Here is a 25,117-nt window from a genome sequence, read left to right on the forward strand (position 1 = left end):
CCCTGCTGTCCTAATATGAACCTTCAGAAACCCCCAAGTGATCTATCAGTCTCGTCTATGGTTCTGTACAGTGGGAAAAAATGGGGCTTCTCCATGGTACAGAGATCAGCGCCTCGAATGAACAACAAATACAACATTTCATCTTAGTCAGCAAATGAATTGTTCAGGAGAAGGGCCCAGTGGACCATTTCTGTAGTCTTCTTGGTTATTGACTAATGAGGAACCAGAGTCCAAAATAGCTGATTCGGCCTCACCCAGGAAGTGCATCCCCCACCCGACTTCCTTCTGCCTTCTTCTCTGGACACCATAGCTGCTGTGACCTCTAACCTGCCCTGGGGCTTTTGCCTAGCACAAGCTCCTGGTCTAACCTGTTCTGCAGACAGCTTTTCTAAATTTCCTTAGCATTGGAAGTATGTCCCTTTGAGGGATTCAGATGGAGAAGGAGAAATGGTCATGACAACATTGGTTCAGATATTTCATGTTTTGTATCTTTCTAGAAAAGACCACTGATGTTATAGAATGTTAGAAGGCCGGTTGCAATTAATCTGAAGGCTCTCAGAAAAGTGAAACTGAGATCACAGTAAGGCCACCATCATTCGGAGTTTGGGGTCAATCAAACAGGGTCTAAACTGAAATTTAATTTTGCTCTACCAGTGTGGATTTGCTAAGCAAATTAATGCCAAAATGTAAACAAGGCTTCCGGAGCCTGCCTAAGAGCCTTTAAAGGACAGCATGCTTTCAGGGTTTGGAAGCAATCCTTTTACATGCTAATTATAAGTCCCACAGTATTTGTGAAAGTGGGTCTCTCTGGGATTTCTATTTGCCAACAAGTTGTTTATTTCCAGTTTAAAGGAGGTGGAGGGTCTATGAATTATTGAGTAGCTACTATGTGTTCTGCCCCTGCTCAGTGAAAGATTATTTATCTTCACAACCATCCTTGCAATCCCCATTCCACTGCCCTAGTTTGCTCTTGTGGAATGGGGATTTGGCCTGAGTTACAGAGCTGGTAAGTGATGGAGCTGAGATGCAAACCCAGGAAAACCAACCTGTGTGCTCCCCTCCTGCCTGGTTTGGACCTCTGACCTTATTAAGTCTGCTTCTCTCCAAAGAATATCTTCGAATCCCGTCTTCTCAATATTCCAGGTTGTGATGTGTCCCTAATTAGCTCAAATTAGCTCATTTTTATAAATCCTGTTTTCATTTCAGTAATGAAGGAAAGGAGGCATTCAGCCAAGAAGCAAACTATATAAAGAGAAAGGGATTGGGGCAGGTCTGGGCTAATAAATCCTAGTCTGATGTTTCCTGAGTCCTACAAAGACTCTGAAAGAAGACACGATAGAAAAATCACTCCCTCTCTGTTATATAGCCTTTCTTTTGGAAAGATGTGTTTTCACCACTTAAGGAAGAGACTGCCTTCCAACCTTAGCTAGCTCAGAAGAGGTGGATATCTGGAAGGTGTGAAATACTGTGATGCTGGTTGGGTAAGTTTAACCCTTCAATTGTTTCCTCTTCTAATACTGGGATCACTGTGTATCAAAGAGAACTGACAAAATATTTGAGATAACTTCATATTTTCAGAAACACTACAAAGTCTCCCTTACCTATGAGGCAATGCCTACAAGCCACATTGTAACCTTTTCATTTAGACTTATCTTTAAGGCATACACAAATACATTTTACTGGAATCAAAAAAAATAAAGGTTTTGACCCAGATATGAAACAGCTGTTGATTTCCAGAGTGCTTGTCATTAAAGGGAGGACTTGAAACATCACAGGCAAATTCAAACACTATAAGGTTTATGGAGTATATACTGAACTTTATATTCGGCTCATGTGTGATTAGCTCATTAGCTGCTCAGCAGCACTTAATGCATGAAACAAGTTCCAAACAATTATAAGGCAAAATCTATAAATCAAACCTTTAAAATATTTATTAATGTTGACTTTTTCATTGCCCCCCCCCCAAAAAAAACAACACTTGCAGAAAAGCAACGTTATGACTCTTATTACCCATAGGACTGTTTCAACAAAAATAATCATAACTGTTTGCACATCCATAGGTACCCTTTCAGCTAAGAAGCCATTCAGTCTCAGCTTCAAGTGCAGAGGAAGTGCAAATAGCCCCTGCACTTTAGAGCTGAGCTAGCTTTGCTAGGAGACAGTTGAGCAAAATCCCAGTACACTCTGATTCATTCTGCTTGCTGATTGGTTGTTCTTTCTGGCCGCTGACATCATCCTGTTGCTGGGTGGAAAACTTCTGCAGCGCAGCCCTTGATACTGACTTCAGATTCTTGTGAAAGGGACATTGTACTCAACAGCGAAATCAGATTATAGCTCCAATGGAATTAGAAAATCTCCTTTTTGTGTGATCACTCCAGTCATCTTATGGCTCTTAAAGCATAGCGTCCCCCCACACCCCTCCCCATAACCTAGCAAATGCTTTTGTGTTGCACTGTCTTCTCTAAGCCACCCTAAGCCACCCAACCCCCAATGCCCTCTAGAATTCAAGACACTAAGGAAAGAACCTTAATGTATTTCTTTTACTGTAGATGGAAGGTGTTTTACACATCACCCAGATGGGGCTGGCTTTCTGATTGGTTTATGTCTGCCTTTACCAATCGAATTAAAGTATGTCCTCACTTGCTAAAATTAATTGTGGAGTAGTATTTATGACTTTTCTGTAATAAATGGCATTTTAGCTCTTATTTATTCTCCCACCATTCTGTGAGGCATAGATCAACTAGGAAAATGATGGCAAAGGCCAACTAATCTATTTTGTCAAGTTGCCTATTTACAGTTTGCAAAGCACACACACACACACACACACACACACACACACACACATATATATATATATATATATATATATAGTCTCATATGTACTCTCATATGTTAGAACAGTCCTAACAATTAGGTATTATTAGGTACTATTACCTCTCCCATTTTATAGATAAGAAAACAAGACTCCAGGGTTGGGAATTTAGCTCAGTTGGATTTAGCTCAGAGTGCTTGCCTCAAATGTACAAGGCCATGAGTTCAATCCCCAGCACCACACACACACACACACACACACACACACACACATACACACACAAGACCCCAAATATTAAATTCTTTGCTAGCTACCTAGGTCATAAATGGGACTCAAACTCAGGCTTCTTGTCCCTAGTTTCTGAACTCTTTCTACTTGAAAAGCATCTTTCAGTCCTGGGAGCTAAATGATTTGCAAGAGCCAATCTAAAGCAGAAAAACCAGCACCAGGACCCAGCAATTCTAGTCCTCCATACAGGGCCTTTTCTTCTATACCTCTTAGTTTTTCTCAAGATAACCTTGTTCTTCAGGTTTTCTTTAGAGATGCACCTAAATACACATTTGTTTTAGAAATCTCTAGGCTTTAACACACTTTTACTTAAGTGCAGCTTTGAGGAAAAAAAAAATAAAAGCCTAATAATTCAAATGCACATTTGCATATATTACATAAGGCTTCTATAAGGGTAAGATTATCCAGTTGCAGGCTTATTTTAAGTTTTAATGGGATGACTTTGACAGAGCAGAAATAGAAAGCTTAGTAACCAGCTCAGTAACTTCGATGTCAGAGACATTTCCACGGTGGATAGTGGGGCTCCTCCTCGCCTCTGAGGAGACACTGTTTTTCTCTTGTTTATCTCCAGCTGGGATGATTAACGGCCCTTTGCTTGGCTTTCATCTTGCCTGAAGCAGCTTTCTCTTTCATCTCATTCATTGCTCCAAACCCTTGTCTCTTCAGCTTTTAATACACACTTGCAATATTTCAGCTTCCATAAGTTATTTTTATATAAGCAGAACAAACAAACAAACAAAGAAATCAGAATATGTATTTACTCCACGGAGGCTGTCGCATCTGGCCTGCTCATCTGAAAACAACACTCTCTCACCCACCTTTATTTTTAAATGAGACAGAAAATCCTTCAACAAAGGCTTATGAAGCTAAATTGAGGAAAGGAATGAGAGAGCGAGGGACACACATTACTTACAAATGGAGGTGGAGGTTTTTATTTTCTACCTTGACCTTTGTGCTTGTGGCCTCAATTCATAGCACTCTGGCTTGAGCTTCACCATGGGCATAGCTGATGCATACACCTTGCATGCTTCTCTCACCTTCCTAATACTTGTCCTTTTTGCCTTGGAGGGTGTTGTGAGTCATGTGTCCCCCTGATCCTCAGGTCTCTTGCTTCCTTTGTGTGACAAAGGACTACTCAGTTATCAACTTCTAGAAGTCATGGACACACACAGGTCACTCTTAGTTTCAGCAAAATGCACTCACTGAAAACTGGCTTCATTTAATATGGCTCAGATCTCCACATTTTCACTGCCTATGAAAATAGAAATTTACAGCTTTTTGTTTTTCTTTCTGTGTTAAAGTAACAAGCAGTTTTTCCATATCAAAACATAGAATTTTTGTCTCATTGACTCTCCAGAGTGAACCTGGGCAGTCCCCATATCCCACTGTCCCCTCTGCTCAGTGGAACAGCACATGTGTGCTCTTGTTGCCTTTCTTGCCTGAAATGTATTTCTCTAAAAAAGGCACAGAACACTCAGTAAATGTTAAACAAAACAAAAAACCTTATGGTCACATAGCTAACTGGTGGCAGTTAAAGCTAAAATGAGATGGCAATCTTACTTATTCAGTATTTTATTGATGAGAAAACATATCAATCAATGTAGGTTTAAAAAGTTTGTAGAATAAAAGTTTATTTTTAAAAGGTGAAAAAGAAAAAAAAAGAAAAGAAAGAAATTTTGCAGAATATCCATACAATTCCAAAGCTCCAGAAATGCAAACCCTCTCCTGGGAGTCTGGGATTAGATTTAACCCACGCCTTCTTCTAACCCTCTCTTCTACATGCCTTTTGGTCTCCAATGGGGGTTTCATTTTGCCCAGAAAGTGACAGAGCCAATCAAATCCACAAGCATGCATCATGTTCTGAGCTAGATAATCTCTAAAGGTACTTTCAACGTGGCATCCTATGTCTTTGGCCCTCTGCAGACTTGTGTATGCTGAGTTCAGGCTCTAGAATCAGGTATCATTCAAACCTCAGCTCTGCAACATGCCACCATACTGGCAAGAGAGATGGAAACAATTATATGACTGATTTAACCGCCCCCCTGTCCATTTCATTTTTTATAAACTAAGAAGAATAGTACTCCTGTCTCTCACTGACGAGGATTGAATTGGCCCATGCCTGTGAAATCCATAATACAGGAATGGGATGTAGAATGCAGAAAAGTCCCAACTGATATTATCAAGTATTTTTTGCCAAACCAGATATAGTAAGAGGAAAAAAATAAAATCAAGGCAGTGAGGAATTAATGAAAGTAAATTTTAAAAATAAGTGTCTGTGATATCCATAATTTAATTAATCAAGAGAACAGTGAGACTTGCCAGGACAAAAAGAAAATCTACAAACACCTTAAGATGATTAACACAAAAACGGAGGATATTTATTATTTTGACAGTTTACCCATATTATTATGTTCTGTATACCTGTTAACCAGAGTTCTACTAGCAAAATCCAGGCCCTTTTGACACTTCCTGTCCATGAAATTGGGGATCAGTCATGTATATGAGCAGTTACACATCTCTTTACTCTTGATTTCACTGCATTACTTGTAGAACCTCTGGGATAAACCAAAGAGGCTAAAATTTCTACAAAATGTCAGAAATACTCCAGAAAGCAAAGTATATAATACTGTGGAGCCAATCTGAGAAATCAACTTGAGCCCCAATTTCTCACTTACATAGAGCTGAACTGTCCACAGACCTGGGAACCATGTGCAGGGATAAATTTTATATTTCAGTCCTCAAATTATATCAAATTGTCTGTCTGTTTTACACAATTTCTTCATGTCTATAAAAGTTATGCAGGTTAAGTTACTGAACAAATGCTTATTGAATGCCCATCATATGAAATGTACTGTGCTCAGTGTTGGCAATACACAAATAAGTAAAAGAGCACTCCCTTACCAATAGCAATATAGAAAAATTAAAATGTAATGTCACAAGTACTGTGAAGTAAGTAGGTATTCACAGGTGTGGTGGGTACCCATAAATAGGGCATTTATCTCTATCAACAAGATAGGGAACCATGTTTCAGAAAAAAAAAAAATGCCATATGGCACTAACCAATATTGACTAATCATTCCCTGGAAGGGAATTTCTACTACTGCCAAGCTAAGGGGATTAAGGGGCCCCTGAGAACTGTCAACATTTTTTTTAAGTAGGGCCTTAAACTAACAAAAAGAAGACATGCTCATCAGATCTACATATAGGTGAGAGTTGAAAGAGAGAGCTAATAAACTGATGACTGAAGCAAGATTTAAAAAGATAGGGCAGTTTGGGAGGATAGTTGAAACCAAGAAAAATGTAAAATTTTGTACTAAAAAAAAATCAAGGGCTGGGTCTGTGGCTCAGTGGTAGAGTGGTTGCCTAGCATGTGTGAGGCACTGGGTTTGATTCTCAGCACCATGTATCAATAAATAAAATAAAGGTCCATTGACAACTTTTAAAAATTTAAAAAAATCAAACTGTATATCAGAACAGGAGGTGGGAAAACTGTCTCTGAAGCAGTCTGGGTGAGTAGACATAGTCGATGATTAACTAATTGGAAGTTCTCCTGGTTTTATTATGTATGAGTTTCTTTAATGGAGCAGAATGTCTTTACTAAACTGGAATATCTTTAAAGGTAGGGATTGCATCTCACATATTTTAATATCTCCCCCTTGTTCACAGAAGGCCTAGTACAGAGACCATGTTCAACAAGTCATTCTTAAACTGTGTGAAAACTAAAAGTCAAAACTAAAACGCCTAAAGCAATAGTCTCCATAATGAAGGGGCTGTGCTCAGAACCCTCAGAGAAGGCTATGTCAGTTCTCTTCTGTGTGGGCTTCCCGATACTGCTCTGGGCTTTCTCCTCCCATTTCCTTCTGAAGATAAAATCAAATCTCTTTTGCATGATAGGAAGGCTGGACCTGATCCCTTGCCTGACCTCACGCCCCACTCCATACACTCCTCGGCTCACATACTGCTTCTTCTGGCAACTTCTTCTTTCTGTTAACTCTAAGACACTGGTATTTGCATGGAAGATTCTTACACTTATACACACACACACACACACACACACACACCCCACATCCCACACTCAATACTTGCTTTATCTGGTTCACGGCTGCTTGTCAGTTTAAACTTACCTCAGGGAAACCTTCCCCGAACCCACAGACCCAGGGTGGGTCCCTCAATTGGATGCTTGCCCAGTTCCCTATGTTTCACCTTTCTGGCACTAATCACAGCCATCATTCAATGTCAGCTGTGGAATTATTGTTTTAAATCTATCTCCCTGCTGGGGTGTGACCCCACAAGGGCAGGGACCTAAGCTGTCTCGTGTCTTCATCACTGTATGCTGAGGAGCTATGTCAGTGTCCCTCCAACTTTAATGTGCTTGTGAAAGACCTAGGGATCTTGTTAACCTGCAGATTCTGATTGGGTAGGCCTAGTGTAAAGCCTTAAATCCTGCATTTTTTTTTTTTACAAGCTTACAGGGACTGCTGATGCCCCCTGTCCTCTCACCCACTTTGAGCAGCAAAGGTCTGCAGCACAGCCTGCCTGCATATCCTCACTGGCTTTAACCCATCTTCTTCCTCACCTCCCACCCAATCTAGTCCCCCAGCTTGTTTTCCTGACGTGGTTTTCTAGAGGTCCATCCCCCAGATCATACATCTTCAAAATGTCTTTCTAAAATGGAAATGTAATCATGTCATCTCCTTTCTTCAAAACCTTCAGAGACTCCATGTCACTTCATGGAAAAAAACCCCATCTCCTTAGTGAGGCATTCAAGGCTCTATCATGAGCTTATATCCCTGATGACTTTTCTAGTCTCACCTCTTTTATATCTCCCTCCCACATCCCCCTCTCCTGCCAAAGCGTTTGTAGGACCTTGCACTCACTAAGCTATTCTATTCCATCTTTATTCCATTTTGCTTTGCTCAGGCCTCCAACTCTCCCTAGAATAACCTCTCCCAACCCCAGCCACCTGTCAAAGGTCCACCCTCCTCTCCTAGCTCACCTTCTCAGCATCAAAAGCACTTTAGGGATTCCGCTCTATAGACAGAACTGTCAGTTCCCTCTTCTGCATTTTGCTATAGCCCCCTGTGCTGTCCTAGTTTATTCACACAGCAGCTTCCCTCTGGTCAGGGAGTCCTCTGAGCACAACGCTGTGTCTAGTTCATTGTTGTTTCCTTTGGGCCTAGCACTTGGTTGGCACTTAAAATATTTGCAACATAAATGAGACAAGGCCATCATATTCTGCTCCAGATACCATATTTTCAAGGGGATGATTTGACACAGTGGAATCTAAAGAAGGAATAGCAATATTAGATGACTTGACACAGGGAAGTTCTAAAGAACAAACAGCAATATTGGCCTAGAATCCCTGTGATATGAGAAACAGTTCAAAGACAGTCTAAATATATAACCTGAATGAAAGATGTGCATGCACATAGTAAGTACTCAATAAATATTTATTGAATGAAAGAATGAACAAATGAGTCATAATTGCTCTCTCCATATGGAGCTGTCAGGTTGAAGAGAGATTACATGCATGTGAATTATCTGTAGTTCCAGAAACTAGAATACTATATCTAGGGCAGAAGATTTCAGTCCAATAAAATAACGAATTTCCTAACAAGACCAAGAACTTACCAAATTTTACTTTCTCTTAGAGCCTTCTAAAATGATCCTTTTCTTTTAAGAATATAAAAAACTAACAATGCCATCTCGGAACTAGATAGTAAAAATTTTGTGGCAAATGAGAGAAAAAACTAAGATGTTGGTGACTTATTGGCTCCTAAAGGTATCAAAATAACCCTCCCCTTTCCCTTTCTATCCCCAGTTCCCATCTGTGTGGCTGCCCATGGAGGGATCTCACAGATCTAATTCATTTCTTCCCAGAGTAAAGACAAAACAGCCTCCTGCTCCAGAAGTGCTCTGATAGGACCAGCTGGGACTGTGGCTAAATAAACCTTTCTGGTCCTGAGAAAGGCAGTTTCCTGAAGGAACAGAGTATCACATACCAACGTTGGACCCACCATACCTGGGGAAGGAGGCTCCTACTGCAAGAAGACAAGGGCCTGGTTGAGAGAGAGCAGTTTCCCAGACCCCAACTGCCAAGAGTTACCCAAATGAAAAATGATAGCTGGATGACAAAAATAATAGTTATTCACCACAGACCTAAACAATTGTTCTTATTCCAAAACTTACAACAAAGATTCAACATTGCATTTACATATAATGTAAATTCAGCTTACAACTACTGTTTATTATATACTCCCAAGAAACACAACCCACATTTTACTAACCTGATAATAATTCACTATTCCTATCACACAGACTAGAAGACTTTTTGATGCTGACTTTATTTATTAATTTATTCTTAAAAATTATTCAATTAAGGATAGAACAATGAAGAAAACTCTCCTTGCAAAGCCCATAATCTTATGCAGAAGGAAGCCAAGTAAAAAAAACAATCACAAAGCAGGTGACAAATACTATAATGAAGAAAACTATATCCATTTTATTGTATAGAGATATAAAAGGATAAAAAGAAACAGTTTAATTAAGCTCCTTTATGATTAAATATCAGTTTTCTTCATTTACTTGACTAGGTGTCTCTTCGAGTTATAAAGCAGATTGGGAGGAAGGTTATTTTTGCTGGAGTACCATCCATTTCCCCCACTGGCATACATACCAGAAGAAAAGAATCTGCTTGCTTGGAGTCTCAATTTCAAACCTAACAAAGAGATAAATATGACATTACAACACTCACACTGAAATCAGGACCTTCAGAGGCACAAAAAACATAACCAATGATTCAGGTCAAATGAGTGACACTCATCAATGGCTGGAGCTATAAGGAATAAAATAGGAGAAAGGGAGCAGGGTGTACTGGTGCAGGCCTGTAATCCCACTGGCATGGGAGACTTGTTAGTTCAAAACCAGCCTCAGCAACAGCAAGGTGTTAAGCAACTCAGTGGGTCCCTGTCTCTAAATAAAATACAAAATAGGGCTGGGGGGCTGGGGATGTGGCTTGGGCTGGGGATGTGGCTCAAGTGGTAGCGCGCTTGCCTGGCGTGCATGCGGCCCGGGTTCGATCCTCAGCACCACATACAAAGATGTTGTGTCCGCCAAATACTAAAAAATAAATATTAAAATTCTCTCTCTCTCTCTCTCTCTCTCTCTCTCTCTCTCTCTCTCTCTCTAAAAAAAAAATAGGGCTGGGGATGTGGCTCAGTGGTTGAGTGCCCCTGAGTTTAATCCCCAGTACCCCAGTGCCAAAAAAGGGGAGAAAGTGAGGAGATTAGCAGTGTCATGATTCCCATGCTATTCCATCCCTTTTGTTACTCATGGTTCTGACTTGGGTCCTCTGTTTCACTTATTTTTCTTGGGTTGCTGCTTCAATTTTTTTTCACATTCCCACAAAGTTATGATCTCTCAGGTATTATCTTTGCTGCAGATATATATGCATATGTTTTTCTTTTTCTTTTCTTTTTTTTTTGTCTGCAGTGACAGGACTTGCTACTCCTTCTCCCAGAATTTGAGCTAAATGAGAAGGTGATTATCATTCTTTTCTTAGAACATAAATGCTTTCTCTTACTTCCCTCTCCAGACTTGGCCATATATTCAGTTTATTTTGCTCCTAAATAATGGTGGAAACCTGGCTTACCACAATTCTGATTTCTGCTTTTCACCTGATTTTTTTTTTTAAATGTGTTCCTATTGCTTTTTAAAGTCTTGGTTGTTGTTGATAAATAGTGCACTGTATTTACAGAGTTTTTTTTTTTTTTTTTTTAAATCTAGAAAATTGCTGTGGATAACTTTGTTACTCCTTTTGCAGAAAGCACAGATGTGCTACCCTCAGGTGACCTAAGAGGCAATGGGTTCCATTGTAATTGCTGGCCCACATTGTGGGCCCAGCTGGACTGACATTTTAATTTCTGCCTCTTTTGTGGCTTCCATTATCCTGGAGGCCAAGGTATAAACGTGTCTGGAATCACAATTTGTGGAAGGTTAGTAAAATTTTGGAACTGAGCCAGGATCATTCAGTGCTTGGGATGGATTTTTTGGAGACTCTCCAAATGTATGGGTTGTTCATTTGTGCCATGTGGGCAGACTTGAGTCTAGAATAGACAGTTAAGATAAAATGTTGCTTACTGCAGCCTAGCTGTACAATGGAAAAAAACTGAGGTGAGCAGTCTGGAGAGAGTGGCTTCTGTGCCTTAGAAGGCTAGTTACTTTGAGGAGGGCTGCTTGAGTGTGCTAAATCTTTAGGAAGCTTAGGAAGCAGTTACCATATAAAGGATGATTTAAGGGGAAATGATAGCTTAGACTGAGAAGGCTCTGGTTTTTGACATATGTTCTCTCTACCCAAAAGGTAGTCCTATGTAATGAATAAAAGCAGGGTCCTTTGGTTCTGCCTGGGCTGGTATTCCAGCTCTATCTCTTATCAACTGTACAACTTTGGAAATCTTCCTTACTTATAATATTATGAAGTTAGGGTGAAATAGTTAATGCATATACATGTTTAGCATAAAACTGACACACAAGAGTTCTGCTACATCTTGTAGAAAGACAAAATACTATAACCCCATAGTTTTATAAAGTTTTGGGGTCTCTAACTACCTTGGGAATTTGATTAAAACTATGGATCCTTGTTCCTCATGGAAAAAAAATGCACATATACAAAATGTTTATGCACAGATTTAGGAAACTCAAATATACAAGGTAGTAAAACCATCAACTTTAGGTCAAGACTCTGTTCCACAGTAATCCCATTCCAAAAAGAGAATGAAGTCTTCAGTTTTATTTCTATAATTTTCAATCATCTATAATCATAATACCATAATTTTTAAATTTGTGAAGGATCTAGTAAGATACCAAACTAAATCCTTTATTTCATTTAAAAAATTGTTTAGGAGTAACGTAATAAGATCCTCGGAAAATACTTGATGTGCAGATATACAGGGAACTCATCAATTTTGTATTTCTATAACTTTTTAAAACATGAATTTTCTCTTTATCCACTATCCTTCATGTTTGAGATATCTCTTAAATTTTGGCATATTTCTACATTGCCACTAATCCTGGTCTCTGAGATATGTATATAATCCTCAGAAATCTATGTATATGCAAAGCACTTTGATGGATAAAATGATCTTTTTCTCCTGTGTATTTTAATTGCTATATTAAAGTTTACTCAGTCATACCTATTTGACACTGGGAAAAAGAGAGAATATAGTCCTCAATTTAATGGAAAAGAGCCTTATTGCAATGCAATACTAAACTAATACCTTCATCAGATAGAAATTCAAACGAACAAAGAGGTACTGAATACATACAATGGAAAAGGCTCCATTCCATGGCATTTGGTATACACGAATGAACAGATCCTAGAGATATGTCCCCCCAGGGAGCTTACAGTCTAACAGTGAAAATGGTCTTTTCTTTCTAAAGAATGTGGCTGGGGTTGAGATTTTGTTCCTGGACAAAGCTAGAGGTAAACTCCAAGTATTTCCATTACTACCCCTCAAGGACACTTGTTTTAAAAATAGCTAATTCAATGTGGGCAGCACCAAACACAGAATGTCCAAAGAATGTTCAGGTAAAATCCCACCCATAACTTCCCCCGAGACAGGAGTGTGACTACAGGTAGCAAGCAGGCCATGTTTAGGTGAGTCTTTCTAAGCTTAAAAATATTTTTAAGCTCTTCTACTTTGCTACCAGAATAATTTGGATGACTTTTGAGAATTTGAACAACAGAGCCCAAGTTCTGGAGTTTAGTAGTTTGCTACAGTTACAAAGTGGCAGAGGTAGGGCAGATGATGAAGAAAGAAGCAGATTAATAAAAGGAATATAAGCCTGGAACATGAAAAATTAGAAGTAGATCAGATAAGTGATAGGGTGAAAGGGGGGAGACATTAAAAGGTCTTGTAATCACGAAACATTGTTGAAACTGCTCATGGAAACCCAGAAGCAGGGATGACACAGTCTGATTAGCTCTGGAATTCACCTGATCTCACTCTAGAAGGGGTGCAAATGATGTTGAAGTTCTGAATAAGGATGTGGAGAAGCAACTGCTTGATGGGCTAAAAAGCTGTAAGTGAAAGGCAGAAATTGTGCTTATAAGTCTGAGGACAGAGAAGTCAACCTAAATGAGGTGCATCATTAGCTTAAGAGAGCAAAATCATTTATTTACGACCTAGTAATGCAGTGACCCTACACATGTGCCCTCATAATTCAAAGACCACAATATTTTTGGCAGATGAATTGCTTGTCTCTTCTCACAGTGAATGCTTTGATAAACAACAGTATAAATATCCTGTCGCCTGGCTTCTTGGTTTTATAAACAATCAGGAAACAAATAAGGCATTTGCCTGATGACCAATACAGACTCACAAATAAACTTCTATAAACAGAAGAAGGCAGAACCCATGGCAGATGGTGTAGGCTTTCCATACCTACTGCTTATACCAACCAGAGAACCCTCTCAGCCCAGCCCTATCTTTAAAAAAGCCAGGCCTATTTATAATATGGTTAGGCTCTTTCCAGAGTAATAAGGGGTATTTTAGTTGTAGGTGGACACAATACCTTGATTTTATTTTTATGTGGTGCTGAGGATTGAACCCAGTGCAGTGTCTCACATGTGCCTCAGTGCCTCACTAAGCCCCAGCCCCAGCCCCCATACTACCCTTTTGATGTTGTTCACATTGCAAATGGTAGTTGCCTCCTGCAGAGTAAAACTGGAATCATTAGCTGTGACTAGTAAGCAATCTTGAATTATTCCAAAACACTCTACCTCAGAGTTCCAGCCCTTAAGTGGTAATAACATTTCCTTTCCATTACCTGGTAAACTGAAATTCTTTATCCAAAAGCTTAAAGAATGATTCCTATTTTAACTTAGGAAAAAAAATGTTGATAACAGGACTCATAAATGTTATATACTCACACTGGATGCTCACATACACTTATCTGTAGACACATGCAAACCCAAACTCTAGACATCTTCCTTGAGAGGTCTGAATGGAAGATGCATTCTTGTCATTTAATTTTCCACATCCTTAGCCTCATCATTATTCAACAGTATTCTGACACTAAGTTTTCTCTTAGAAGGTGATTGGGTAGACTAATAGAAGACCAAAATGAACTTTGCAAATACACATGCAATAAAAATGTTTAATGATAAACCCTGCATGTTATCAAGCACTTGAGGACTTTTAAATCAAAACAACCTACCCTTGGTAAAAGTATCAGGGAACCTAAAATCAGGGACATTAAAATTTAAGTAAGTTTCAATCACTACTGAAGAAGATACATTATTATTATATGAATTTTTAAAATAATAAATGTAGCTAACACTCATAATAGGAGAGACACTGTTCTAAGCCCTTTACTTGTTCTTTGCATTTAATCCTCACAAAATTCTATGAAATAAGTACTAAAAACTGAAGTTTGAAGAGTTTTTGAATAGTGACTAGATTATACAATATGACGGCAGAAAACAGCCACAAAAAAATTCAATTTTGCCTTTATAGAAGTACTGGACAATCCATCTCAGGTCACAGTTAAATTTATGTGTATAATATGAAACTGTTTCCATCTGCTTCCATTCCTAGACATTCTAGCTCCCCATAGACCTTAATCTCTAGATGTTCATATCTTCACAAAGAAACAAAGTACAAAGTGACAAGTCTTGTATATACAGAAAGAGCAGCCCATTTTCTCAACATCAAGGCCAGCACAATCACAGCCCTTCTAGTATTGCCCAGGGAGGCCTTTTGCTTTTCTTCACCATTCCTGCAAAGATGAGCTCATGGGGCAAGACAAGTACCTCCTTTATCTTCCACGGGCTTAGCAAATCATAAGAACAATTTCACCTAGGAGATAGCAAATGGGTTCAAGGGTTGCAAGAGTTAACTATGAAAGTGAGCCTAGTATAAACAAGAGAGAGACAGAGTGATTAAGAGTGTGGCTCCAGCAGAGACCAGGAATATGGTATACAGGAATGGAAACCAAGAAAATTCCAGATCTACTAAGATTGGCTAAGACTCGCTCCTCTAAAGCTAGTGATTAGTTCTATAGAAACATATCAGTTAGCTGTTAAGGCACATTCCTCATCTGGAAAATTGGGTCAAAGGAAAATGTTTACACATGTTTGTATTTCCAAAACAAAATGACTTCCTAGTATATACCTGATAGATCCCCTTGGTACCCCACAGAGACATCACAGTGATCTTTAACCTATCTCCTGACAGAAAACTGTCCTCATTCACTTTATCTTTTTTTCTTGACTACTTAATTCTTGGAAAATTTTGCTTTTACTTTTTTTTTTTTAAATCTTTTTGGTTCATAAATTCTAGAAAATTATTAAACTGGGCCTGCAGGTATTAAGTCCGAATGAAGGATAATGAGTGGGAAGGGAGAACACTTTTACCTTTCCAAGTTTTCTTTTGAGGCAATTGATAGCATACACATATTAGAATTACTTTCGTATAAACTCTGAAGAGGAGAAGCAATTTAAGTAAAAGATTACAGATCACTCTTCTCTAATGAATAACAAAAAGAGGTTCTATAATTTGAGGTTTCAGCAGAGCAGATTTTCTTCATGAAACATAGGCTGTAAGAATATTTTCTGTGCAAAAACTTACATGGGGCTTTCTGGCCCAGTGAGTTCTAGTTCTTTCTTTCAGAATGTCTTACTTTCACATCCATTTACTAATGAGAACTAAGAGTAATATTTCATATTTATAAGTGCCCAATAATGAAAAAGAAGGAAGACTGTTTTGGTCAGTTTCTTTTGGTTGAAAGGGTCCCAGGTACATTTAGTTACTTCAAAAATTAGCAGTGGGAGGAGATTAGGTTGGGTGAAGGGAATTATTACAAGGATACACAGGGACTAGAAGTGGAACACACCAAAATGTAAGGCAATTCTAAGTACTGGAGTCTTTATGTCTTTGCCATCTTTCTATGCCTTGCCTCACCCTTCTTCCCCTGCCAGCTCTTTACTCTCTGATCTGTTTCTGCATAGGTTTAGTTCACGTATGGTTATAACATCCTGTGACAATCTGACTTTGCTGTCAACTGGCTTAGTATTTAGTTTATCAGTGTTGATTTTCCAAGAAAGGGATCTGATTGGTTCAGACTATCATTTTAAACTATTCCATACAAAGAATGGCCAGGCCAAAGAATGGTTCTGCAGGTCAAATATCTACCCCTTGGTTTGCTCATCTTAGACAAGGTGCAACCACATTTTATAGAGGATGATATTGAGTATGTGCAGAATGAGGCCACCAGCTCAAAGACTTCCTTAGAGAAGGATAGAGATGGTGTGAAGTTGACATAAACATTTCAAATGTGCTGGCAGATTATGTGGGAACAAGTTTATTAGCAAATTGAGTTAGTTGCAATAGATCTGGATTTGCCTTGATATAGCATGTGAAAATAACAAAAGCACCTTTCCCACAACTTTATCAACTTTATCTCCATGAGTAGTCAAGTGCCTAAAAGTCTTCAGGCTTTTATCTGAAACATTTGGAATTTTAACTTAGAGTGCCAATGAACATACTTTTCCTTATGTAAAGATCACCTATTTGCTTTATGTTAGAGTAACATACTAGTGGGAAATAACATATTAAAATAGGGATAATGAATACTTCTTTACTTGATCCCATAGAATTCATTTCAATAGAAATCCAATTCACAGAGGTGACCAAACTATATTGGGTGAATATATGGGAGCTCTGAGTCAATTAACCTGACAGTTCAGCAACCTAACACAGAGAATTTATTCAAAGAATATTATAATAATGACTGAATAATGCCAAGGTGGAATCATATAACACTGTAAATGCACATTATATGAAGAAAATCTGGGTTCAAATCACAGTTCTGCTTTGAAAAACTGTGTGACTTTGACAAACTTTCATCCCTTTGAATCATGAAAAATGCAGATTATATAACCACTTGATAAAGGTTTTATAAATAGTAGGCAAGATAATGTATGTAGGCTACTGCATGATTGACATGTAGTAAATACTCAGTAAATGGAAGTGGCTGCTTCTATTACTCTATATATGATGATTATCAACACCATGGGTATTACAGGGATTAGAGAACACAGATTAGAGTTATAAGGGTTCTATTTTCAAGAACTTTATAGTTTTGAGTGCATACATATAACTTGCAATACACAAAAGGAACTCAGAAGAGTGGTAGGTTAAGTGTAAAATACTAAATGTGAGACAATAAAGCTAAAATTAATAAAGAATATTAATTCTTTAATCAGGAAAAGGAAGTTAACATTCTAGGGAAGTTTTAATAGGGGTAGTGCTCTTAGGAAAAACAATGAGGGATCTCATACTGTAGCCAAGATTTATAGGAGTTTTGTAAATGGAGCATGAACTATAATAAAAGGGGAAATTGAAGCATTAAGGTGAGAATTGCAAGAGGAGAGGAGTCCTCTTAGATGCAATACCTGAGAGTTACTGTTGAAAACTAGGGAGGGTATGCATACTAGTTGGGTATACATTTCACTTTGTCTGGGAAGCCTAGACCTGGTTAGAGTTCCTTGCTGGGTATTGCCTGCCTGTGTTTTCTCTACTATAACAATCATTACATAGGGGCATTACTTGTTTAGAGCCCATTTTCTTGGCAGTTTTAGATTCTGACTCTCATGCTCACCACTCTGATTAGCCAAGTGTCTGGCACATGGTAAGCACTACATAAACATATGCTGAATGAACAAATGCATTAATGCAATAATGAGTTGAGTAATTAACATGGAATTAAGAGGTGATTGCATCATATGCTGTTCTGTATTGTTCTCCAGTGTTTATAGGGGCTAATCCTATCTTCCTGTTGACACTGTAAATTGTACTGAAACACAGCAAGAATTCGGCCCCATATCGCGAACACTACCACTGGAAGGCATCCAGTTATAGACAAACATGTTCAAAAGATCTTTCTGAGTTCTTTGCTAATAATCTCTTTTTTTCTCTATTCTCCATATTCTATTTATCCTTTATACCAATGCAAAGACTCACTATGAGATTAGAAGCTTGTCTTATAATGAGTGAATTAAGGAGTATCTTGACAGCATATATCTCAAGGTATACTCTTCCAACCTGGCAGCCTTCTAGAATCTCACATTGCTGTTGATTCCAAGCTTTCAGGTGATACAGGAATATATCAACTGAAGCCAAAATTTTATCTTTGAAGTGCTATCTTTGTTGTTATCATTTGGTATTACAGAGATTTTCTTCTTGCTAAGAAGTTCAATTTTACCTTTTCATGAAAGTATGTTTATAATTTAAAGATAATTTGAGAACTTTTTGTAGGTAAAAATGATATGTTCAATTGATTTCTAGTTAACAAACTCTAGTACGTTCAATCATTTCATCCAATGAGCCTTTTGAACACCTCTCAGATTCCAAGTAGTGGAAAAACTCAGATGAATAAGACTCACTGCTGAAGATGCTCAAAGTCTGGATGTGCCATAGCCACATTTGTAGGATCTGAAAGGTGACATTCAGACTATTCCCTTCTAGGGGTTCCCTCCAATCCCTCTTCAGTCCTATGTGTTGGTTCCCTGCAAATACCTTACAACAGAATAAGACTTCTAATTCAACAAATTATAATCCCTCCATACTCCCGTTAACTAGCCTTTACTCCAAGCTTCCTTATTCTCATGTGGATTTTTCTATTTTATTCTACAGTTCTCCTTTTCTAAAACCTAGACTGTGTATTTCATGGTTATCTTTCTGTGAGACATACAAAATATTTCTGTCTCAAAAAGACATTGAAAACTTGGGACAGTAAATGTAGAACATCAAGGAGGTAAAGAGGGAAAATCCCTCAGCAAACAAAGGAAAACCAACACACTTGTAGGGAGTCTGGAGAATAGACTCCTTTTTCCTTTCTCTCTGCCTACTTGAAGAAATTCTCCCATTTCTTCTGTTTACACTAGCTTCTCATGGAAATACTAAGACAAAACAAATTCACAGAATTATAGTTCAAAATTATATTTTGAAAAGTCCAAGGAGCTCTTTAAAAATCTTAACTCAGATCTGGTTTAATCATGAATTCAGTGAGGTTTCAACGTTAGGGTTCATCACTACCATGGACTCCTTTCATGGCCCTGGGAGAGGTCCAAGCAATGTATTCACAAGGTCAAATTTTAAAAAGTAAACTCTTTTACCATTGTTGTATGTTGTATGTTTATAATTTAAAGATAATTTGAGAACTTTTTGTAGGTAAAAATGATATGTTGGTAAAGACCACAGCTTCTTTGTATTCTGATTTTCATCTTTTTCCTCATGCTGGAGGCACTGGAGAAACTGTGGTCATATTTTTGATCTGGTTAAGGGGAGGTTGAGATGAGCATAAGTTTATCTTGTTAGAGTGAGCGATATTTATGTGGATCGCAGTCATTTCAGAGTATGATAGTTATTTCTAGTTAGTCCCTATGGAAGAATGGGTTCAAGTAATATTTCCACTATGCACTAGGCCAAGCATCATGTCACAAGTGCAGGATTATTCACATTTCGTGATAAATATGTGTCCCAGGACACACAGTACTGAGAGTATTTGCTAGTGGAAAGACTGGATATCTTTCCATTCTCTCTAAAAAAGATAATATAGCAAAAAATTATTATCATATGAAAAGGAAATCAGACTATTCAGCTCCAAAGATGTAGTAAAGTAAGTAATTTAGGGTTGTGCCAGGCAGTTAATAACATTTTCTTATTAATCCAATTTTGTGATTTGTATGGTATTTTCAGCTTTTTAACTATGATTTTGTTACTGATTTAAAATAAATATTTACTTTCATAATTAATTTTACATCTACAATATTAAATTCTTTTCTCAAAGAAGATCCCATAGTATGTAAGTCCCCACAGAACCTGGATTTGTCCCTGATCCAACTTAATTATCCCTTCATCTTTAGAAGATTTCTCTTCACATTTCAAGAAAACTGAAGGCCAGTATCATATAGTTCATAGCAGCACTGTACAAACTCCAGGCCTTCTGACTTCCTCTCCATTGCTGTTATTACCCTATATTGTTTTACTTTTGAGAATAAGTATCATGAAAGTCAAAGACCTTTAATGAAAAAAAAGGCAAGTAAAAAAATCTCCTGATGACAGTTTATAATAATAGGACTTATAGCATTTCTTATATGCTAGTGGTTGTTTTAAAGTGCTTACATAGAACTCAATCTTCAAAACAATTTCATGACTAAGCTAATCATATTATCCTCATTTTTCAGATAATGAAAGTTGAAACAAAAAGGTGAAGCAAGGCTAGAGTTATGGCTTAGTGATAGAGCACTTGTCTAGTACATGTGAGGCACTGGGTCCTTTGATCCTCAGAACCATTTAAAAATAAATAAAGGTATTGTGTCCACCTCCAACTAAAAAATATTTTTTTTAAATGGTGAAGCATACAGACTGAGTTCACACAGTGTGGGGAAAGCATGACATTCTTTGTTTTGTGGCAGCTTGCAGCAAACATTTATTGAGTGCTTACAGTGTTACAGTCACTTTGCCAAGCATTACAATTCATTATATTATTCTATCTTTACAATCACCCTTTGAGATATGTAGCATGACTCTTATCTTGCAGTTGAAGAAATTTAAGTATAGAGATATTTAGTCATTTTAAGTAAGTAAGGGGCAAAGTAAGTATTTGATTCATCTCTGACCCCAAAGTCTGGGCTCTTAGCTTCTATGTGATACTGCCCATCAAAAAAAAATATCCTCAATGCACCTGCCATGGTTTCCTTGACCTTCCACTATTGCCACATCCATTCCCTATGGTTCTTTCTTTTAAAGCAACAATTGGAATGGGCATGTGGACAGGGTTAGGATCAGGAATGGGGATAGCAGCATAAAGAATAGTAGGCCCTGTCCTGGCAATTCTGATATACATACTGTGTATACCTAAAATCAGGGCACCTGCCGTCATCATACACCATGATGTTCCTTTCACTTGACCCCTTTCTTCAACTTTTGCAATGGTCAAGAGATGACAAATTCATTTTTAATTTATGTTCTATGATAAAATTATGAATAAATATGTACAGATATGTAATTTAGATACTGGGGAAAGTTTATAGAAGTAGCAAACTCAAATCCATACTAAGGTTAGGGAAAATAATACAAATAAAATAGCAAGAATGTAATGCCAGGGTGTGTCAGGGATAATAGTAAAGTAGAAAGTGCACATCCAAACCGAATAGCAGATACTGAGAGCAACAAAGGGTTGCCAGGTGGGAATATGAACCCAGGGTGACTAGATCTGACAATTTAAAAAAAAAATCTAGATTTTTGGTATAAGCATATCTCCTAAATTGTAAATATTTTAAAGCAGTTCATTTTTATTTTATTTGCTTTTTAAATTGATTTTTTAAAAAAATAAATGACAGCAGAATGCATTACAATTCTTATTTCACATATACAGCACAATTTTTCATATCTCTGGTTGTATTTAAAGTATGTTGACACCAATTCGTGTCTTCATACATGTACTTTGAATAATGATGTTCATCACATTCCACCATCCTTGCTAACCCCCTGCCTCCCTTTCCCTCCCACCCCTCTGCTCTACCTAGAATTCATCTATTCCTCCCATGCTCCCCCTCCCTACCCTACTATGAGTCAGCCTCCTTATATCAGAGGAAACATTCAGCATTTGTTTTTTTGGAATTGGCCGGCTTCACTTAGCATTATCTTCTCCAATGCCATCCATTTACCTGCAAATGCCATAATTTTATTCTCTTTTATTGCTGAGTAAAATTCCATTGTGTATATATGCCACATTTTTTTTTATTCATTCATCTACTGAAGGGCATCTAGGTTGGCTCCACAGTTTAGCTATTGTGAATTGTGCTGCTATAAACATTGATGTGGCTGTGTCCCTGTAGTATGCTGTTTTTAAGTCCTTTGGGTATAGACTGAGGAGAGGGATAGCTTGGGTCAAATGGTGGTTCCATTCCCAGATTTCCAAGGAATCTCCATATTAAAGCAGTTCATTTTTAAAAAGCACTAAACCAGCTGACACTGCAGGCCAAACAAACAAACAAACAAACAAACTTCACATCTGTAGGACTTTTATTTGTAGCCTGTCTTATAATGGGTGAAGTCAGAAAAATCTGAGATGGCAGGTTAAAAAGGCTGAAAAGAATTTGGATCTTAGTGAAATATTTGTTTTTTGAAAAATGTACTTTGGTTAGAATAATTTATGTGGTGGAGGTGGATGATTGAGGGGTGGAATGGGAATGGGAACTAAATAAACCAGTGGCCTTTTTGGAGCTGATCCTCTTCTTTCCCCCTTTGGAGTAGTATTGGTCTTGGGCCATAAGGAAAAATAGCAAGAACCTAATTAACAGCTCTAAGGTAGGAATCAATTTACAAATGTGTGAAGTGCAAATTCCTTTGGGCAAGAAATAAATTACAGTATTTGCAAATTTGTAAACAATATAGCACTTTTTCCTGAATGTATTGGGTTTCCCCAGAAAAAGAAAAACAAATTTGAAAAAGCAAAATGCTAGGAAAATAACCTATTGTCCCAAGAAATGAAATTTTAAAAGTATCTTTAGTAATTGATTTTCTCCATTAAATTCTTAGGAAATATAGGGGGGTCCCAGTTTTTAGGTCAATAGAATGAGAGTGTCTAGAAAGTAAACAATTCAAATCCTTAGTCACAGTATATGATTGACTGGATATCTTCTTTCAAAAGAGCTGAACATAAAAATTTTCCCTCAGTCCTCCCTATATCCCTAATTTGTGCTAAGAACTTCATTTTAAAAAAGAGATAGTAAGCCACAAGCCATAATCACCAATATTTAATGTAACAAAGAGCATCAGTGACAAAGACATTAACTCAATCTTTCTGCTTCACAGAAATAGTTTTTATAAACAATTCTATTCATAAATGTTTATCAGAATCATTTTATAAGATTCAATATCTGTTATTAGAGAGACCCTGAAAGAATGTATGGTTTATTTAGAAAAGTAAGAGCGCTAATTCATGATTTTATCCATTTTTAAGGACTTAGCTGCAGGCTGAGCTAGAAGCCAAGCATACAAACTAAATGTAACTCCTTCCTTGCCCTCCAGGGGTTCAAAGTCTAAAGAGAAAACAGTTTACACCAATCGTTTCGGTAGTGAGTTTGTTGGTAAAGAAGAAGCATGGCTCTCCATGGATACTTGGACTGATGCTTGACTCTATCATGAAATCATTGAACAGCAAAAGAAAATCAATTACCAAGCAGAAGGAGGGGAAAGGCATTAGAGGCAGAGGTAGGTGGAATATTAATGACCTTATGCAGGAGAATGACAGATAAAATTTGTGCTTTCAAATGATTGCTTTTTCCTATGTTCTTTTTCAAACCATTTCACAAAATATTTTTAGCAAGTCACCCAAGAGCCTTAAAATATATTCATACCTTTTTACTCAGAAATTGCAAGTCTAGGAATCAGAGATGCTGCCAGAAATTTATATATGAGGAAGTGTATCACAGCATTATTATAGTCAGAAAAAATCCCCATGTTCATCAATGAGTAATGGTTAAACAAACTTATGGTATGTTCAAGCCATAGGTCTATACAATCATCAAGCGATTTTATGTATTCCTCATTAAAAAAAAAATCACAGTTTGAAATAATATTTCAAAGCAAGCAAAAATGAATATGAAATAGATTTCAAAATGATGTAAAATGTTTCATGAAGTGTCATCCTAATTGTAATAAAAACAAAAAGCTCTCAACCTTGTTTATAATTTTCACCCGTATCCTATTTTTCTAAAGTTCTTCCTTGTTTTAGACATACCAGAAAATGAAATGGGAGGAGTTTCTCTTTGTTTTGTGTGAAATCAAAGGAATTTACTTTCAATTCTTTTCCTCTTATCAATGATCTTGACTTGGGGCAAATCATTTACTAAGTCACATTCTCATGATTGTATCCATGCTGGCCAGGACCTGAAAGAAGACCAGGTGAGGAAGTGTCCAGACGCTGGATTCTCCCAGGAGAGGGAACAAATATGATGGCAGTGAGAATTGAGGGTGTGAAGACCAGAAAGGGTAGCTGCTGTGTACTGAGAATGAGTTACCAGCATTGAGAATTGAAAGGATGGAAATTAAGAACTGTCCTGATGCACTACCTGATTAATAGCCAAATGAAGAGCACTAAAAAGATGTTATTAAAGTTTGGAGGAGCGTTGTAGTGGACAGAACCCCTCAGGTATCTGACCAGGTATCACTGAAGATATTCAGGCCCTAAAACTTCCCTTTTGGTCATCTTTGTTAGAGGGCATAATTGTGCAGGACTGGCCCTCTTGCCTATCATTTATTGGGAATTTAGTTATTGTAGAACTTAAAAGACCTCTTTGCAAAGGGTTTGAGCTGTTAGGCGAAAAAAACTTATAAAAAGAACATATTAGAAAATAATTTGAAGTTAAAACACTATTTGAGAAAATTCAAACTGTGTACAAAAATTCACTTCATCCATCAACTCTCCTTCCTTCTAAAATGTACTCATATAGGGAGAAGGAAGATGGCGGCGAGGGGAGTGCACTGCCCCCGTGTGCTGCTTCACTGTGTGGGAGTATGACAAGTCAGGACGGCTAAAGGATATCTTGTTAGGAATTTCCAGCAATAGTGGGGTGCTCCGGAACCTGGAGGAAGGATTTCCATCGCACGAGGATCGGCTACGGGGACTCAAACGCGAGAGGTTTGTCGCACGGAGGCTAACACTGCTTATTCAGCAAATCGCCCCGCGGCTAGAGTCTGCAGCCCGCGCTGGGATAGAGACGCAGGGTTACAGCGCTGCAGTTTCTGCCAGCCACGCAAGCACCGTACTCAGGGCTGAATTCTGGGTTCGAGACGGGGGAAGGAAGTGGTCCATCTCGGTTCTCCACACCGGTCAGACCACAGAGGAGGCCAGCAGCCACCATGTTGGTAAACTGACGTCACCTTCCCTGTTTTCGACTGACCGCAGCTCATTCAGCCATAGATCAGGTAATTTCAGGCTGCAATT

General features: G+C 38.0%; 1 long non-coding RNA gene across 1 annotated transcript in view; it reads right to left on the minus strand.

Annotated features, from left to right (window-relative positions):
- Positions 1-3,508: 3,508 nt before the first annotated feature.
- The window catches only part of LOC125613923, a 26,092-nt gene continuing 4,483 nt past the window's right edge, over positions 3,509-25,117 (minus strand). The window contains exons 2-3 of the long non-coding RNA XR_007344513.1: positions 9,777-9,818; positions 3,509-4,352 (exon numbers count right to left, since the gene is read on the minus strand). This is a non-coding gene — a long non-coding RNA (uncharacterized LOC125613923). The remainder of the gene's footprint in view (positions 4,353-9,776; positions 9,819-25,117) is intronic.

This window comes from Marmota marmota, unplaced genomic scaffold, assembly GCF_001458135.2.
Source record: "Marmota marmota marmota unplaced genomic scaffold, marMar, whole genome shotgun sequence".
Lineage (NCBI taxonomy): Eukaryota > Metazoa > Chordata > Mammalia > Rodentia > Sciuridae > Marmota > Marmota marmota.